The sequence below is a fragment of the Ctenopharyngodon idella genome, chromosome 9 (assembly GCF_019924925.1).
Source record: "Ctenopharyngodon idella isolate HZGC_01 chromosome 9, HZGC01, whole genome shotgun sequence".
NCBI classification, from domain to species: Eukaryota; Metazoa; Chordata; class Actinopteri; order Cypriniformes; family Xenocyprididae; genus Ctenopharyngodon; species Ctenopharyngodon idella.
Genome location: NC_067228.1, coordinates 38,033,088 through 38,038,281, shown reverse-complemented (window position 1 = coordinate 38,038,281; position 5,194 = coordinate 38,033,088).

Below are 5,194 nucleotides of genomic sequence, written 5' to 3'. Positions count from 1 at the left end.
GTTAATAGTGAGATTTGGACCCTAAACTAAAGTGTTACTGAAAACATTTTTAATGGATGTTAAAAATGACATCTTGACAACTAGAGTAAAGGTCTAAAACAAAACAGCTTTAGCTTCATTCATTTTCTTTTATTTGTACACAAATTAAGTAGTTAAATTACAGTAATTAATTGTTGGCCATTGTGATGGTTTGCAAAATGAGAAAAACATATATATTCTAGTTCATAACAAACTTTTCTGTGGCTAAAGTAAATTCATATTTCATCCCATTTGCGACTCTGTGTGAATTGCTACATTTTAATGATCCAAAAAAGGTCAAAACAAAGGACTGGAAATCAAAGTTTGGCCTGTCGAGCGACAGAAACGGCGGACTGTCTCTGTTCACGTGTGTAGTGGTCCAGATCAGGATCATGCAGAATAACTCACATGAGCTTCTTCTTCTGTGTGAATATGTACCAAACACATGTAGCGAGGTTCAGCCGTCAGCAGGGGCTTCGATGGACTTTTCCAGAGAGACGACAGGACAAATCTGCTCTTTATTTCTCCTCACTGGATCCTTTTTGTGGGATGCTTTGAGAGCAGTTTGTCAGAGTTCACCACTGCACAGCAGAAAGTCACATGACTTCTGGTTCATTTGTCAACTAATTTAACTAATGTATGATCCAGTACATCACGTTGCATTGTGGGATACAGCATTTCATAAAGCGTGGTCTGTTGTACGCCGCACATTTTTGAAAATGTAGTAGTTTTGTAAGTGTTATAAGTAGGTTATGATGATATCAGCAATGAAACTGAAGTTTATTCAGTGTGTTGACATCATTTCCAGTGAAACAGGAAGTCAGGGCGGGACATATCAAGTGGCTCATCCCCTTTTTTAGTGTTTAGTTTAGCCCAGCAAAGCCAGCTTGTGACAGCCACAGTTGTATTATAAATGAAGTCTGATTGATTTCATATGGAGCAGTACTACAGTAAAGCAGTGACGTTTACTAATGCTGATGATGTTTGAAGACTGTGTGTTATGTGTGTCTGTGCGGTTTATCATGTCTAACCTTCAGTGGACCAAAACACACCCAACCCTCTCTAAACTCCAGAGACTGCTGTGTTTTAAACACAATGGAGGAGATCAGAATGGCTGATTTGTATTGGTTGAAGAAAGAGACTGTACATTATCCTCTAAATGAGCACTGTTACCTGCTCAGATTTTTGTTCCCTGCCCTTTTGTTATTGTGTTTCTCCCCTTTGCTACTGGTTTCTTCCTGTTTTCCAACTCTTCTCCCATCACGATGGTGCAACGCTGACAGATTTAACCACTGCTAAAAGCCTGGCGCCAAAAAAAAAAAAGAAAAAAGGTACAATTATATTATTTCTCTGAGCTAAACAAGGTTCTGGCTGCTATCCAGTCTCTTTCTGCAAACTGTGAAGTAATTGTCGAAAAATTTACATCAGTGGAGACAACGGTGATAAACACTGATCATTACCTTTCTGAATGAAACTGTGGAAACGCTCCCTAAAGATACCGCCAGCCATTAGGAGAGGATCTCTGTGCTGGGAAAGACTTTAGCAGAGCCGATCCTCCCTGTACGCAAACTACGCAAGTTGTGTAGGGCCCCCGAACCACCAGGGGGCCCCCTTGTTTATCACTATATAAGATAAACATGAGGTAATTTACCAAAATGTGAGTAATTCTTTATAACATGCAAATGTATGTGCGGTGTCTACTAAACATTTGTGGAGTCGTGGAAATATTTTAATAATGATTTATATTCTTCTGGAACAGAAAAAAAGTGCCAAGAACGAAGAAAGTATGTATGTTTGTAACATTTTAATTTCTTATTTAGTCTTAAAGCAATAAATTCATAAGCAAGTCGTAAACCAATAACTCCAGTCAGGTCTCCACCGTGTTTTGTTAGAAATGTCCCATCATGACATGTAACTTCCGGTTTGTGTTGTTACACATCAATAATCAAACGTTCTTATGCGTGGTTTAATTTATATAATCCATAAACATTCCTGTTCAGTATTACAAGCTGTTGTGTGACTCAGGTACTTTAAAAACAATGCCCATTAGTCTAATATTAGCTCATTTAGAAAATTACGGATGCATTTTCATATATTTACGCCACCTTCACTCTGAAAAATGCTGGGTTTTGGGTCAAAATGGACAAACCCAACCGTTGGGTTAAAAATGTAATTAAAAAAAAGTAACCCAATGGTTGGCCCAAATTTGACCCAAATTTAAGTTTTTTTAATTATGTTTTTATCATGCTGTACTTTCGTTAGTAAATCGCATTTAGAAAGCCAATTCTGTGTGTTATAGTTTTTCTGACAGCTAGATGGCGCCAGAGCATGACAATTAAAAAGCCATTTATTTAGCTGTCAACAGCTGGGTTTTGGGTTTTAATTTTACTTATTTATTCTTACTGCCAATTTAACATGTTTTAACGGGTTTCTCTTTACGTTTTTGATAACTTGCAGTTTGTTTCCTTGATGTTTTAATTCCATTAGCTACAGAAAACTGGCAGTGCACCTTGCATATTGAAAACCATTGTATTTATTATGTTTATGGATGTTTATGGAAATTTTTGGGTTTTTAAGAATGCACTGACAGAGGCCCCTTCACATAGTTTTTCTTAAGGCCCCCAGAAGTGTAGGATTGGCACTTAGACTTGAGAGAAGAAACAACTTCAGCTGCTGGAGATGAGTAGCTATCGATGAAGATGGGCTCTGAGATGTACAGGATGAAGAAGGAAGAAACTCAGGATCTGGAGATCAGAGCTCTTGGGAAGATCTCTCCAAAAACCGCTGAGAAGTTACTGCAGGCGGTGGAGTCGGTGCACAGAACTGGGAAGACAAAAGACGGAAGAGGCATAATCATTCAGTTCAGCATGTGTCACTTTCATGATATCGCTCTGATTTCCTGGAGGAAGACCATCTCTGTTTAAAAGAAGACTTGTCACCAGACGAAAGAGCGGCTCGGGCCAAAGATTGGCCTCTGGTTAAGAAATTAAACACAGGGAGGCTCAAATAATGTTTTTTTTTTTTTTCTTTTTTCTCAAGAAACACAGTCTTGTGATACTGACTCAAAGTTTTAGAAATCTCAATGGGGTTTTTCTGCATTTCTCTGTCATGGAACAATCCACTCAGCAGGGGTCGCTATTTTCTTTAGTAAATTGAAAGCAGATATAGTGGAAACATTACATTTATTCTTGGGAATGTAGATGGATTATAATCATTTTAAACATAGACAGTATGAAATTTATTACGTGCAATGTTTATGGGCATAATAACAACTCTTTAAGAAACTTAGTCTCATACTATTAGACCTAAAAAAGCAAATACACAGATGGTTATTTATTGTTAAGAGGAGACTTTAATGAAGCCCACAATGATGGATAGACTCCCTCCAAGAAATATAAAGTCTTTGAGCTGCTGTGTGATGACTGGTGTTTTTACATCCACACAACAGGGATATACTCAGACTAATAAAGCTCTCACTGTAATTCACCAATGGACGTTTGGCTCTTCTCTGCTAATGCAGTTCAGTTTGTCTCAGATACCTCGACTGGTTATATATTCATTCTCTGTCTCTTTAACTGGAAACACAGACAGCTGTAAACAAATTCGGGGGTATTGGAAATTTAACAATTAGCTACTTTCTGATGTATAATTTGAAATTAATTTTAAATTTAAAGTTGGACAGTTGGCAGTGTGTCAAGGTAAAGTGGCTAAATCCAAAATATGCCAAGATATTCTCAGTGACCTCGACTGTCCAAACAAACTCTTAATTCAGAGGAGAAAGAGAATTTATCTAATCTGAGAAACAAAACTGATGCTCTTTATTTAGATTTAGCTAAAGGAGTCTGAAATCTATGGCCAAATGTTTAGAAATGGGAGAGAAAAACACCAGCTGTTTCTTTGCTTTGGAAAAGAGAAATATAAAAAGAAACTCTTTATCAGCATTAAAAATTGACAAAAAAAAAAAAAAAAAAAAACCCCTCTCAAATCAATAAATGTGTATATTCTTTTTATTATAAAGTATAGTTCAAATTATAATGTAATTTATGCTAGATCCTTTATAGAAAAATCAAACCCTACACTGCAGTGATCTGAAGTTTGTGAAATGATCTCTCTTTAGCCGAACTTACTGTGGCAATGCAATCTATGGATAAATCGCCAGGTTCAGACGGCCAACTATTGAGGTTTATGCATACTTTTGTGAAATTATCAAGACATCACTGCTTAGAATGAACAACAAAAGCATTATTAATGAAGAATGATGTACCAAAGACTCGTTTATCCTGATACCAAAACCAGGAAAAGATCCTCTCTCCCTCGACTTACCTGGAGGTCAATCACATTACTAAATATAGATTACAACATTCTATCATTAGTTTTAACAAAAAGATTAAAAACTGGTTTATCTGAAATAATTAATGAAACTCAAAATGGTTTTATGGCTAAAAGACATATAAGCGGCAATATCGGTTCAGTTCAACTTTATTGTTCATTCTGTTTGTCACAGAGAACAGAAATTTGTCTTTGACACTATTGACATAAAACATCCACATTAATGCTTAAAAACACATCACACATTAATAACACAAGCATGCAATATAACAAAATTATGAAACACTATCCCTTTCATTACACATTTCAAATCATCCACACACAAAAAACAACCAGTTCATTAAAAACACTATGATGGCAGCCGTTCTCTGGCATTACTTTAGAAAATAGTGTGATTTCAGATAATCACTGCCATATAAACAGTATTTTAACTAGTTGATCACAGAAGCTCATATTAAAGTCGCTGTGTGTGAACTGAATTTATTTAAGGATAAACTAAATTAGCATCACGTCACTGACCCATGCATGTTCTTTGTGTAGTTTTGTGCAACTACTTTCACAATATCTCGGAAACCACAAAACCTTTCTCTGTATAGGAACTATTTTTGCATTAAAAAAAACCTCAATAATAGGCTACTTGTACCATCTAGTAGCCTAACTTTAAGTTGAGGTCAGGATTTATGTTCAAATAAACAATATCAGCAACAGTTAACATAAAGACAATTTCTGTTATTGTAGTATATGCGTGTGCATAATATAGGCCATTGAAGTTTTACATCTGTGTTTATTGATGCGATTACAGCAAAGTCCCACTAGAGGGCAGCGTTACAGTGTTACAGAGTTCATG